Source organism: Panthera onca, chromosome A3 (assembly GCF_046562875.1).
Source record: "Panthera onca isolate mPanOnc1 chromosome A3, mPanOnc1 haplotype 2, whole genome shotgun sequence".
Lineage (NCBI taxonomy): Eukaryota > Metazoa > Chordata > Mammalia > Carnivora > Felidae > Panthera > Panthera onca.
The window spans coordinates 67,242,228-67,257,042 of record NC_138341.1 but is presented as its reverse complement, the minus strand read 5'-3'; the positions used below and the strand labels follow the sequence as shown (position 1 = coordinate 67,257,042).

At 42.7% G+C, this 14,815-nt stretch overlaps 1 protein-coding gene across 3 annotated transcripts in view; it reads left to right on the top strand.

Moving 5' to 3' along the window:
- The first annotated feature begins 3,773 nt into the window (after nucleotides 1-3,773).
- Nucleotides 3,774-14,815, top strand: part of SPTBN1 (spectrin beta, non-erythrocytic 1) — a 199,342-nt gene continuing 188,300 nt past the window's right edge. Inside the window, exon 1 of one of the 3 annotated variants that reach the window (XM_078444480.2) lies at nucleotides 3,774-4,002. The gene's annotated coding sequence lies outside the window, so the exon portion shown is untranslated. Of the gene's footprint in view, nucleotides 4,003-4,266; nucleotides 4,713-14,815 lie in introns of those variants that run through there. The other 2 variants (XM_078444476.2, XM_078444477.2) reach the window with 2 other exon arrangements.

The window sequence follows — 14,815 nt, the reverse complement described above, 5'->3', positions numbered from 1 at the left end:
AGGCGCCCCTGCTATGCTATCTTCTAAGCAGATACCAGTGGCTCTTCATAGCAGTGTGACCTTGGGCAACTTATTTAACCTGCTGTTGTCTTCAGTTTTCTAATCTACAAGATGGGATTAATATCTACCCCACAGGACTAACAAAAAGGACAAAAAATATATTTTTTAAAGCATTTTAAAAACTGAAAGCATTTTACAATTGCTACTTACGTTTATTTTTTTTAATAGAAAATTTGAGGAGACTTTCATAGAAAGCTAGGCTTCTTATTCTCATTACTTTATAAATATTATTTCTACATATTTAGATTATTGAGATTTATTATCCCACATATATCTTACTTGTTTATTGATTGTATCCCCTACTAGAAAGGAAAATCCATGAAGGCAGTGATTTTTTTCTATTTTGCCCATTGCTGTATTTCATGGTCTAGAACAGATCAAAGTATATATATTTCCTGAATAAATGAGAGAATGAATTATTTCATACATCAGTAAATGTGTTATTAGTGCTTTAATATTAGTGCTTTAATATTAAAAACTATTAATTCATGATATTGGTAGCTCAAACATGTAAGTCTTTACATCTTCCCAGTGCTAAATTAATATGTCTGAAGCCCCAAATAGAACATTTCTACTATGAGGAAACTTCCAGACTAGTTCAGAGTTGAAAGGAAGTCAAGTTTAGGAGTAAATAGAAATGAAAAACATTTATTCAAATGTTCAAAATGTGTTCTCAATTTCAAATTTTAGGGTATTATCAATACAATAAAAGATGGGTTTTAATTGGGTTGATTTAATGTAACCAAGGAAATACTTTAAGCACCAGTCTCTCTTTTCTAAATAAAACAGGCAGACAATACTATTGTTTGTCAATATCCGGTTTCAAGTATAGCTATGGGACTTGCTTTGGCAAATGAAATGTGAGTGGAGGTAACCTTACGTCATTTCTGGGTGGAAGTATTTAGTTGCTGGTACTTAACCCTCCATCATAGTCTTTCCTTACAATGGAGATTGTGCAAGTACCCACTGACATGGAGGTACCATAATATTAACATATTCTATAATGCTGAGCTGACACATAGAAGACAGCTTCGCCCAAGAGACGGTCTCTTGGAACCACAGTTGATTTGATATCAGCAATAAATTAACTCGTTGATTTGGAACTCGTGTGCTATACTGAGATTTGGGAACTGTGTATTATAACATCATAATTTAGTCTGTAGTGACATATATATATAGACAATCTTTTCGTCTACATTTTGAATGGCAAGTTAAAATAACAATTTGTATCTGCAAAAGTTTTGTAATAAAGTACTATTTCTATGGGAGACAAAGATATATAATCACGTGGCTTCAAAAATGGAGAGTAATAGTATAGTATGTTACAGACATGATTATCAATGAGTTCTAGGTTCCTTTAAATCATCTTGATTTCTATTGTGAGGAAGAACTCAACAAAGCAGCTTCTGACATATTTGAGAATAATCCTTTTGAGTTACCATCACTACTAAGGCTTTTTATCCTTTTCTAGATTATTGCCTTTCACAGAGATATAGGTCTTCACCAATAATCTCTCCATATTTAGACTCTTTTATTTGTCCTGTTACTTTTTTTTGGTCAGTGGTACACTGGGCTCTTCTAGATGATTTTTTTTTCCATCAAAAAAATTCAAAATTGTGAGGTACTTATAGTGAAAGTCTGATGAAAACTCAGGTATTTGTAGTGAAACTTTGAATCCTTGCCTTTCACATTTTTGAAATACTTATTGGCACTTTACTAGAGTACCTTGCTAGGGTTGTGTGTGGCCTCCCTTTTTGAAAGAAATTTTTAAAAATTAAGTGGGAGTGGAATGGGGTAGGGGAGGTGACTCATCCATTAAATGGAGATTTATTCAAGTACTGTTATCTGTGATAAAGGAAGCTGTTAAGAGTCACCATTTCAGAGTAACACTGCAAGAATTTAAACAGGCATTTTCCACAATTGCCATTGTTTTCTTTGGTATTTCATTAACATTGTGGGTAGAGACTGCTGAGGGCTATGGAGCAAAATAAGTGAAAGGGAAACAACTTTCCTTCCTGGTGGATTTCCTGTATTACCTAATGAGGGCAGACACTTACGTGTTAATTCTGTACAATTCAACAAATATTTTTGAGCACCTCCTAAGCGCCTGCTATGTGCAAAACAGTGAACAAACAGACAAAAGAACCCTGTCTTTGGAGAGTTCACCTTCTGGCGGTGTTGATCAACCCTCTGGGAAAAATATTAAATTACTTGCCTTTCTCAATTTTTTTTTTTCATATATATCAAAAGTAAACATTGATCCAAACATCCAAACTGATGGTGAAGCGCTAAAAGGAAGAATCATCTTCACTCTGCTGGAACAATTTCATTTACATTTACTTAAAAATATATTCATTTAAAAAATACATGCAAAAATATAAACCCACCAGGCCTCGGGTCTATTGATTTGAGATCGAAGCATGATCTAAATTGCCTTTTTTTTTTTTTTTTTTGTCTTTATTCAGCGGTTGAGGTCAGATCTTTAGGGAGAGAAGCCTTTGGGCGTATTCAAAGGAGAAGGGCCCTCTTCCTTGTGAAAGCTTGCAGTGCAGCCGTTGGCTACCTACAAGGCAGGCAGAACGTCAGTTTCCCCAGACTCTGCTCTCTAAAGAGCGTTTCTATTCGTGGACATGGTGATGACACCATCCTTTCTCCCCAACAGTGGCGGTTCCATAATTTCTACATAGCCTGGGGACTGACTGGGTGGGCAAGCTGGTTGGGAAGAGGCGTTAGCACTTGACAAAAACTCGAGTTAACGGCCGGTGTCCGTCTCAGGGTTTTTGGGTAGGGGAAGAAAACAAATTCTAAAACCATCGCGGGGCTTGCCCTGCTGCCTGAACAACCCCACTCCGCACGGGTGGCTCAGGAAACGCACCCGGTTTTAGGTTAAAGTGAGTGAGCCAGAACGCCCAGAGGCAGGAGTTGGACAAACCACTTGTAGGGACTGTCCGCCCTGAGGGACACGGTGAAGAAGCACTCACAAATCGGGGGAAGATCGTGATTTCACCGAGGAACAACCCTCTGCCCCCACCGCCCAACGTTTCCCACGGAGAGGTCACTGTGGCTCTTCATGAGGCTGGGCGGAACCTATAAGGCATCACCACCTATATCTAAAGCCAAAACAACCAAAAGACGCTCTAAAACCTCTCTCAACACTCTCCAGCGCGTTCCAAACGCCAACATCGCGGGCGAAAAGAGGCTGCACAAATCACGTAGAAAATTAGGCTGCCCCTTTCTAAAGCGATAATCAAATTAGCCTCAAATTAAACGTGAAATTGGCCCTCGCCGGCTGTGGGGGACAAAGCCCCCATTGTCCCTTCGCCCGGGTAACGGCGGCGGCGGTGCCCACCCAGGCCAGGCCAGCCTGGCGGGTCCCCGCGGCATATGACGAGGTAGGCGCCGGGCCGGAGGAGAGCCTCAGCTGGGGAGTGCGTGGACGCGCCGGAGGTTCGGCTGGCGCGCGCTGCAGGCGCTGGGTGGGCGGCTGCGGGGCTCCCGACAGGCGCCGAGGGTAGGAGAGGGAGGAACTGAGGGAGGGAGGAGCGGTGAGCGGAGAGGAGTGTGGAGGGTGTGCGGGAGAGAGCGTGTGCGCGCGCGTGTGTGTGCGCGCTCCCGGCGCCCGCGCGCTCTCTCTCCCCGCCCCTAGCCCCCTCCCGGCCCGCTCCCTCCCCTCCTCCCCCCGCCCCGCGCTCCCGCCCAGCCCCCGGAATCAGTGCAGCTGTTGCTGTGCAGGCTGCGGATTCCTCCAGTCCCTCCCTCGGCCGCCTCTCCGCCCGGAGCGAGCGCGCAGCCCCGCGCAGCAGCGCCCACCGGTCCCGTCCTGTGAGCCCCGGCCCCAGCCGCGGACAGCCCCGCGGAGTCGCCTCCCGGCCCACCCGCCCGGCCGCCGAGGAGCGGGAGGAGGACGGGACCCCGGCGCCCCCACCCCCTTATCCTCGGGAGGTAGGTGGGGGGCCTAGGCTGGAAGATGCCAACTCACTGGGGCTGCCTCCCGGGCGGGCTCCTGGGCGGCGGGAGGACAGAAGGAGGGGCGCGGGCCCAGGCCCGGAGGACGCCGCTGCCCCGCCAATGCCCTGCGCCTGGGGAGCGGCGTGGGGGCAGGGAGACTGCGGAGCAGGGGCGGGGGCGGCGCGGGGAGCCTTGATCTCCAGTGCTTATTAGTACGCGGGCTATGCGGACAGGGGCGGCAGGCTCCGCAGTGAGGCGAACGCAGCTCCCCCGTGCGCACCGCGGCCGCCCAGCCCCATCTTCGGACGCAGCGGCGCGGATTCCTCCCTGCCTCCGCCGCCTACTCCCTCCAGCTGGGCGCAGCGGCCCCTGGTGCGGGGGTGGGTGCGGAGTGGGCAGCACGCGGGGCGTATTTTCGGGTGCCCTCCCTGCGGCCGGGGCTGGTGGGGAGCGGGGGCGGCGTTGACAGGGCCGGGCTGTGCGCGTAACGGTACGGGGGATGCGGCCAGGCGTGGTCCCCGCTGCGCTGCGCTGCAGCTAAACCGGAGGCGGCGGCCGGGCGCCCCCCCCCCCCCGCCCTTCCCGGCGCCCGCCCCCCGCCCTCCCTGCCGTCCCCACTCTCCCAGGGCTGGGCGTGAGCCGCCTCGGGGCGCGGAGCGGCGGCGGCGCCCGCCCTTCAGCTCCAGCCACCGGCTCTTCAACAGGTTTGTATCAGCGCGGTGACCCTCCGGGCTGGCCTTTGGGGTGGTGGGCTGGAAGCCCCTCTCGTCTTCATCTCTCACACCACGCCCGCGGCCCTCCTTTTTGGGGGGAGCCTTCTCTTTGTTTTTGTGAGAGGAGAGATGCCAAGTGCCTGCCGTCAGATGGGGAGGGGAGTGTTGTGGATGTCAGTATACGAAACCAAGTCCATTATTTTTCCAGTCAAAAGCAGGGCCACAGAGCGAGGAGAGGGCGAGTGTGACGGTGCTTCAGCAGAGGAGAAAAATGGATTCGGTGGGGTTTATTTGGGCGGGGATGTGCTTTTTTGGCAAGATGGATGGCTCCCAGTGCCCTCGCCGTGATGCAGCACAATGCAGCAGTATCGCAGCCTCCCCTGGTTCTCGCTGCCGGGGCTTGGCACGGCCACTCGGCGCCTGCGGCCCCCGCCCGGCCCCACCCAGGCCCGGGGCTGCCCTTGGCCGCGGCTGGGAGCTGCTTCTACCTTGTCATGCTGCTTCAGCTGGATGTGGCGTCAGGAGGACCAGGTCACCTAGCAGTGAGGGGGGAGTCTGCTGTTTGGGGTGAGCCCTCCCGCCCCGCCTGTCGGGCTGTGCTGGGAAGAAGGGGCGTCCTGCAGCGCCAATGCAGGCTGAGGGAGCCGGCCTGCGGTTGCGGACGGGAATCTGATCTTCGACCCAGGGACCTGAGCCGTAGGGAGGGGCTGCAGGGAGGACAGGCCCGGGGGTGTGCAGAGGCAGTGGTGCAGTCAGTATTGGGAGTCGCAGTGTTTTCTGTGCATTACCCATAATCTGTGACTGCAACCCAGCTATCCATCGATTTCTTCATATGTGAAAAGTTGATTAATTGGAGCTTCACAGCGATGACATTACAGTACCTCTGTCTTTGGTTAATACTAAGAATATGAATCTTTCCTATAGGAAACCATTTTTTTGAAATGAAATGATTGGTGTGTTTTAGTTCTTACGTCTCTGAGACATTTCTAAAAATACTAACATTCAGTAAGTTGTTTTAAAAAGGAACGTATTTTTTGATGGGTTAAAAATTGTTTCTTTAACCTGTATTTGCTGTATTTCCATCATTTGCTTTTTTCTGTAAATCAAGTACAGTTGCATATTTGGATTCTTTACTAAGGATTATTAGGTAAGTGAGTGTCATGATTGTTGGTCAGTTGGTATTCAGATTGATTTAGATAGCCAAGTTAAGTGTACAGTCATGACTAATGGAATTATCATGGTAACTGACTGCACTTGTGTTTGTTTATATGTATTTTTTGCATACATATTTTTTGCAGATGTGGCTGGGGAGGGAGACCAAGAGAAAGGGGAGACCACCAAGGCCTCGGTGGCTGGTATTTGGTCAGAGGAGATGATTCCCAGTGTCCTCATCTGTTTAGTCTGGGAACATTGGGAATTTCTCTTCTAAATGCTGCTTCCACAATTCATTTATTCAGTGTGCGATGGCAAATGGGATACATCTAAATGTCACCCCAGGCTCTTCTAAAATGTTTAAGTGAAAAAGAGAATTTCAGTATGCTAACTGGAAGGGAAGGTCAGTGTTTCAATGCAAGGGTGTATCTACTTTTATTTTTAAAAACTCTAATGAATCCAGCTTAGTGGCATTTGATTTTATGGGGCTCTTCAGAGGAGAACTGAATTTAAATTGTGTGGTTTATGTGCATTATTTTGAATTTCTCTAATAGACGGCCATTAAGATACAGAATTTTTTTTTAATTTGGATTTCATCGTTGCTCTGGTTGTATAAAATTGTGATGCCTACGGATGGTTGGGAGTATTGTTTCCATGGATTATCCAGACATTTTGGATTTATTATGTTGTAAAAAAATATCCTGTGTTGATGGCACAGGGGGTTTAGCTGTTCTGACGTACACACCAGGTGCAGAATTCTGTTAGGTTATGCTCTTTGTAACTCTGTCATCTCTGGACTAACCAAACCCTTCATCTGAGAGTAGCATTGGGGCCATAAGGAAACTACTGTCACTTGGCCATCTCCTGCTATGCAGGCTTTCTGTGCAGAGCATCTCTGGGGTGAGACTAGTAACAACAGTCTGTGATGTTGTAGGAGCAAGTGAGAAGACTTCACTCTCTACTTGTGACACATCCTTAGCAGAGACTTGGCACTGGCGTTTCCTTGGAAGAGTCTGAGTGGTTATTGAGTGCTGTATGAAAGCATGACTCTACGTGTAGAAGTACTATTTTGAGATGGAAGGATTTTACTACTACTAAACAAACAGACATGATGAGTGAATATTATTTGATGTGGTTTTTGTTAAAATAATAAGCTTTTCATTTTAAGAGCATATTCTTAGGAGTCTAAAGCTATACACACACATGTATATATACAGTGATGTGATGCTCCTTTAATTATTTTGGGCCCTGACCAACATCTGCATTATAATCAGTCTTTAACTAATGTTCTGTGGCTTTCCTTAGGGTAGTCCTGGTTTCTTCAATACTACTGGGAAACCATTTTTCCATTAGGAAGGGACTAATATGTCTTCTGGAAAGACTACTTCTATAGGTTTGTGGAAGTGAGTAAAACCCCTCATGGGTTTCTCTTGTAAATTTTCAGTCCTTGCTGTCTCCCAAAGCACCTTTTCTTTGCAAAAGACCTAGTTTAGTATTCTTGATTTTTCTTTTTTTTTTTTTTTTAATGTTTTGTTTTATGGGGGGGGGGGGGGGCGGGGCAGAAAGAGAGGGAAACAGATCATCCCAAGCAGGCTCCCTGCTGTCAGTGCAGAGCCCATGTGAGGCTCAAACTCACAAACTGTGAGTTCATGACCTGAGCCGAAATCAAGAGTCGGATGCTTAACCCACTGAGCCACCCAGGCACCCCTTCTTGATTTTTCTGATAACAGTAATCCTGTACCCAAGTTTATATAGTGTAGGATTAGTATCATCAATTTCTGTATCTTAGTGGGTAAAATGAAGCTATCCCAGTTAGAGGCACCCATACTTCTGTTTTTAGACATTACCCAAAAAGGCGTTTTCATAATGTATTGATATGGTATGGTAGTAAGGTTTGTGGAACAGTAACATCAGGAGTTATAAATACAGATTCTTAGAGGTCTCATTCCAGATCCACCCCATCAGAATTTGCATTTTAACTAGACCCCTAAGTGACTTGTATGCATGTTAAATGGAGAAACTGCTCTACTTCTTCAGCTAAGGGACCTCTGTATCACAAGGTTCCTTCTGGTATCTTTCTTTTGTCTTTTGCTAAAGTATCAGCACGTTTGTCCCTTTGTGTTATTAAGTGGTATTGAAGAAAGGGATGCACTGACTGTAAATCACTTAATACAGGAGTACATTGTAAAGTTCTTTAATCTTTAGGTGGAAGACCCTTACTTTTTGTAGTTTATTTAGGTTAGTCAAGTTTTTTAGTTCTTTTCTAGAACACTTCTAAAGCTGGTAAACAATATGCCCTCCCTGTCTAGAGAAAAAGGCCTTGGCTTTGAGACAGCAGAACTAGAGTCTGGAAAGCTTGCCTGAGTGAGTGCAAGGTGTCCCCTCTGGTCCCTTTGCTCTCTTCTGACTGACATCTTGTTCTCTGTTGTCAGTTACTTCTGGTATGTTCGCTGTCCTGCCCCTCTGGTCCATTGCCTTCTTGAAGTTTTTTATTAAGTGATTTGTACATACAAAATAATGCTCATAAAAGATATGTTACAGAATCATAAACCAGTGGACACTCACACAAGCACCACCTAGTAGAGGAAAAACCTTATCATTGTACATTCATAGTCCCTTGAGTGATTCTCTGTCATCCCATCTGAAGCAACCACTGTCCTTAGTTTTAGGCTTATCCTTCCCTTGTTCTTCTTTATGGGTTACCCTTTAAAGTTTTTTAATATTAGTATGTTTTTGAAGTTTATGTAAAAGGAATGATACTTCATGTATTTCTCTGTGTCTGGTGAACTTTTATTTATTTATTTATTTTTAATTTTTTTAATGTTTATTTATTTCTGAGACAGAGAGAGACAAGCATGAGCGGGGGAGGGGCAGAGAGAGGGAGACACAGAATCTGAAGCAGGCTTCAGGCTCTGAGCTGTTAGCACAGAGCCCGATGCGGGTCTCAAACTCACAGACTGTGAGATCATGACCTGAGCCGAAGTGGGACGCTTAACTGACTGAGCCACCCAGGCGCCCTTCTGTGTCTTGAACTTTTAGATTAACATTTTATTCCTGGGATTCATTCATTTTGTGGCTGTGGTTCATTCATTTTTACTGCTGTATAGTATTCCACTACAACTTATTTATTCCTTTTACTGTAGATAGAGATTTGGATTGATCCCAGTTTTTTGCTCTTACAAAAAGGCTGCTGTGAATGGGTCTTCTACATGTCTCTTAATACATATGAGGAGATAGATTTAAACATACATACACATATTATCTGCCTCTCTGAGGAATGAAATTTGCTGGATGATAGAGTATGTGGATTGTCAACCTTACTAGATATGCCAAACTATTTTTCCCAAGTGGTTGTACTGTTTGTGTTCCTACTAGTAATGTATGTGTTATGATTAGTCCACAACTTGGCCACTACTTCATTTAACAGACTTTAAACTGTTGTCTAGTTGATGTTTATGAAATGTCTCGTAGCACTTTTTATTTGCCATTTCCCTGATTACTGAGGTTAAGTATCTATTTATATTATTGGCCATTTGGGTTCCTTCTTTTGTGAAGTCCCTGTTAAGTCTTTTGCCTGTTTATCTTTTAAATTTGTTTCTTACTGTTTTGTAGGAGTTCTTTATGTAGATTGCTTCCTAATCCCTGTGGATTATATGTGTTGCAAAAATTGCCTCCCAGTTTGTGTTTGTTTTTAAAAACTCTTCTTAGTTTCTTTTGATGAACAGTCGTTCATAATTTCAGTAGTGTCATAATCAGGTTTTGTCCTTTAAGGTTTATGAGGATAATTTTGTTATTGCAGAAAAATTTTTTTCAGTTGGGAAAGAGCATGAGTTTTGGAGTCAAACAGATCTGGGCTCAGATCCTAATGCTATTCTGTATTGTTCATGTGGCCATAGCTAGGTTCTAGCCTTTGGCTAGTTCGTTACTCTTGAAACCAGTTTCCTCATCAGTAAAATTGAAATGTTAATACTTCCTCATACAGTTGTGAGACCACAGTGTATGGTGCTAGGAACGTAGTAGGTATTCAGTTAATAACAGCTCCTTTACTTTCTCTTCAAACTGCCTAAGCTGTATGAGCCACTAACTTCTTTTAAATGCTTTCCCCAAACTACCTTAATATTTTTATGTCAAAAGAGGTATTAAACAGCTTATTCTTTTATTTTTTAAAAGGCTGTTTTACCAATGGAATTTATGTATTGATAAGCACAGGTTGTACGAGACCACTTACTAGAAACTCTTTGTCAGCTCAGGTTCCCGTTCTTGAAAGTAGTATGATAGTTCTTTTTACCAAGAAGCATTTATACTACTCTTTTCCCTTTGCTGCATCTCTAAGATTACTCTTCAGTATTAGTTTTTGATACGCTTATTGGATACTGGATAATAATTACTGGGTACCTTCTCTTGCCAGGGCTTGAAACTGGGTTGCAGTGATGGTGGTATGGCTGGTTTAATGTTAAATAAGATTTAGTTCCTGAATCTAAGGACTGTATACTCTACTGAATAGAATATACTCTCTATACATCCACAGAAGATAAAAGACCTCTTAATGTTCTGGTGTGTGACTTTGGCAAGCCATTTACCCTTCTGTTCTCAGTTCTAAATTTGTAAAATGAAAAACTTAGATGAAATTATAGTGGGGGATAAAACCTGGCACATGAGTATCATTCCCTCTGTCCCTGGCAGACGTAGAAAATCAGCCCTGATACTTTTTCTGCAAAGTTGAGATAGAGCCTCAGTAACTTTCTCAGTGCAGTGCTTCAGGCAGTGACTACCGGTTGATCAGATCTAATGCTTAATTTTTAAGATCCCATATACCCCTAATATTCTGTGATGGTAAGATATTGGAGTGACACAGCACTCTGGAAGAGTTGAGAATAGAGTGGAACAGGAAGAAACCAAAAGCAGGGAGACAAGAAATAGGTGATTGTGGGGGTCTGAAGGTTAAGGGAGCAGGTTATGGTGATAGCCAAGGAAATGAGAAGGAGGGGAGAGAAGGGAGAAAGGCTGTGAAGGCCCAGTCCTGTGCCAGCTGTTTGTAGGGTACATGGATGGGAAGTGGAGCTAACTGGATGAGGAGCTCAGGTGACAAAGATTTCAAATTTGGATGATGACAAAGAGCATGGTTGGTGATGATGAGAGAAATAGACCCAGGAAAGAATGGAAATCTGGTTGGTAAGAGAATCAGTTTTGTCTTTAAACATGTTGAATTTGAGGTTCCAGTAGAACCCTGAGTGGAGATAATGGAGAAGTTGAGACACATCAGGGCTAGTGTGGCTGATGGGAGGCTGTTGGATGCAAGGGTCCCAAGTTTCAGGCTCTGGAGTTACACAACCTAGTGACTCCTTCTACAGGCTAAGTGACTTTGGGCAAACTGCCTTAACCTGTCTGTGTGCCTCAGTATCTCCATCTGCATGGTGGTGGTATTGACAGTACTTGTCACAAAGGATCATTAAAGTTAAGTGAGATAATCCACTGCCCATTACAGTACCCTTGATTAGCATGAGACGTGGACATTTTGTCTCAATTTTATGCTTTCTTTGAAATAAATATTTTGATTTATTCAAAAAAGATATATCCCGGTAAACAATACCATCATTCAGATAAATAATGCTAAGTTCAGTCTACATTAAACTTGTCCTTATGTCTGAATTATAGGTAAGGCAAACCTAACTAATACTTTTAACAAACAAGGAAACACTAAAATCCTACTATTCAGGGGAAAGGATATGAACAGATAGTTCAATAACTATAACTATATTGAATTATTCAAACTCACCAATAATACAAAACACAAAACAATCAGATTAATTTTTCCACTTTAATTAGTAGATAGATAATACTCTCTGGGATGCCATGAAATAGAAGCTCTGCATTACCTGTCAGGAGAATGTTTGGGTTAATACAAACTTAGTAGAAAACACTGGGTTATATATATAACAGAAACCTTAAATGTTTATAATTTTTTGGAGTGAAATCCCACTTGCAGTTCTGTAACCTAAAGAAAGAAATAAAAATAAGGACAGAGTTGTTTTTTTTTTAAGTTCTTTAAAAAAATATTTTTTAATGTTTATTTTTTGAGAGAGAGAGACAGAGTGTGAGAGGGGGCGAGGGAGGGCAGAGAGAGAGAGAGAGAGAGACACCGAATCCAAACCAGGTTCCAGGCTTTGAGCTGTCAGCACAGAGCCTGACGTGCGTGGGACTGGAACTCACAAACCATGAGATCATGACCTGAGCCAGACTCTAAACCAACTGAGCCACCCAGGCACCCCAAGCACAGAGGGTTGGTTGTTTTTTTTTAAATTTTTTTTAATGTTTATTTATTTTTGAGAGAGAGAGAGAGAGAGAGACAGAGTGAGAGTGGGGGAGGGGCAGGGAGAGGGAGTCAACAGAATCTGAAGCAGGCTCCAGGCTCTGAGTTGTCAGCACAGAGCTGGACGTGGGGCTGGAACCCATGAACCAAGAGATCAAGTCTCAAGTCAGACTCTTAACCTACTGACTCTTAACCCAGGCACCCCCACCCAAGGACAGAGGTTTCTAAACAAGGATTTTCTTATCAGTATTTATAGTGAAAAAGCAAATGGGACATACTCAAATAAATTATGGCACAGGATTGGCTGGAATTCAATATAGTACTGGTTTGTTAAAATATTACTGAAATGGGAAAATGCTAACAATATCATATCCAGTGGAAATATCTTTATGCAAGGGTATATAATAGGGCTTAACTCCAGTTTTGTTTTATTAAATAAAAGACTGGAAGGAAATACATTAAAATATTAATGGTTTGCTTTGGATGGTGGGTTGATGGGTGATTTCCTTTCTTACAAGAAAGGAAATTCCAATGATGTAATGTTTCTCATTTTGAGTTTTGAAATATTTTATAAATAGAGAAGAGTACAGTAAATATAATAGACTACCATGAGGGCTGTTTTTAAATGATCAAAAAAGCAAGCAGCTTTTCATTTTAAGAAAGGAAAGAAAAAAAGCAAATGTGGCCACCTATAGATCATTATTAAAGAATAGTTTAAACTTCCAAAGGATTGCCTCATCTGTCCTTCTGTACACTTTTTTAAGGGCAGAGGAAAAATGCGTAAATCTGTATCTTCAGGGTATAGAGCTGAGAGGAAGTAGAGCATTCAGATGTGATGGCATGCTAATGTGACTCTATACTAACCTGGGTCAGGTAGAAAGGTGGGGAAGACCAGGATTCTTTAGTGTTTCCAAAATGCACACTTGGGAAGAGAGGGCCCTGGAATTCTATGACATACTTTTCTCACTTGTAGAAACCCAGCTACTGCTGGGATGTAACAATTAGGCCATCATGTTTCCTTGGAATTGGTCAGAAATATGGATAAAATTCCAAGTGAAAATTTTAAAATAAAAATAACTCCAGATGTATATTACTTCCAATTAATGGTTTCTCACCATTTGGGAGTAGTGTAGGCTAAGAGTGAGAGGAATGAATTTTAATAATATCCTTCCTTCTTTGTATGAAAGGAAGTTCTTAGGTATGCATATGATTTATTGCATCTGTCTGTCACATAGGTGAGAAAGAGATGTATGTGTGATTGAGTAATCTCCACCATGAACGGAAGCAGAAGGCTATTTTAAGGCTTTGAAAGTGGGGAATTTTGTGGGGATAACATTTTGAAGGTGAATCTTAGGAATGAATCACATTGCCCTTCATCTTTGGTGGAAATGTTTGGAAGGAAATAGTACTTTTTGTTTCATGGTGCAAATCCCAACGGTATTGGTACTTTGTAAAGTGTAGCTTGTAGAAATGAACTGATTCACTTCCACGAGTTTTGTGTTTTTTTCTGCCATCGATTTTAAGTGGTTGATTGGGGAGGGTTTCAGATTAAATGTGCTTTGAGATGTGAAAGTAAGATGTTATAATTTCAAGATTACTTTGAAATTGACCCTTGTTTATAGGTGTCATAATTCCATTCTTAATAAACTCTAAACTATGAAAGTAAACACCTGAGTGATTTTTAAAGCCATTTGACATCTCTGATGTGGAATATGGAGCATCCTTGTTTTTGATGTTAACATATAAACTTGAAGCCATTGGCTACTCAGTAAAGTCTGTATTAGAACATTATTACAAATTTTTATCCAACAGATGAACTAGGATGAAATGCAGAATGCTATATGTTAGCAGAATTTATTCTTTGGAAGTATATATGTATAATTAAATATATCTGTGCTTAGAACGTGGTTATCGCTGGTGATGGGATTATGGAAGAGTTCTAATGTCATCTCCACATTTCCCAAATTTTTAGAGGTACCTAACGATAAACTCTTGCTCTTTATCAAAAATATCCTAATACCACCAATAAGCCTCATTTTAGATGGGTAACAACTAATAAGTAAAATGACTGATCAGCCAAATATACCCTTTGCTATTCAACTTTCTTCTGTCAGAACTTACAGGAAAGCAGTATTAATACTAAAGATGTAAAGAGCACTGAAATTTTGAAAAGATTTTTCCATTCCGTATTTAAATATGCAGTTTATTAGAGCCTTGGCGTTTTAGTACTTCCGTAGAGTGTGGGAAAAATGTAGGAATTGGGCCACAAGGGAGCGGGTAAAAAACATCCTCCAGGAGATCAGCGTCTATGGCTACTGTCTCTGGTTCTGAGTTTCTTGTTGTTTCCTTACCCTCTTGGGTAGCAGTTTCAGGGATAACTTTTGTTCTAGTGTGTTTGCTTCAAGGCTAAATCTAAACATTCAAGGGCTGTTCATTTTTCTGAAATGTTTTTCACCGGCTTACAGTCTTTGGGGTGGGATAATGCATGTTCTTATCATGGTTTATTCCCCCTCCCCCTTTTAGCCTTTTATTTAAAGGGGAAGGAAAACTTGGGTTCTTCCCTAAAACAACGCTTATTTATTTTGTTCTCTGATGTTTAAACATTTTCTATTGTATTTTTAAATCGGTAGCA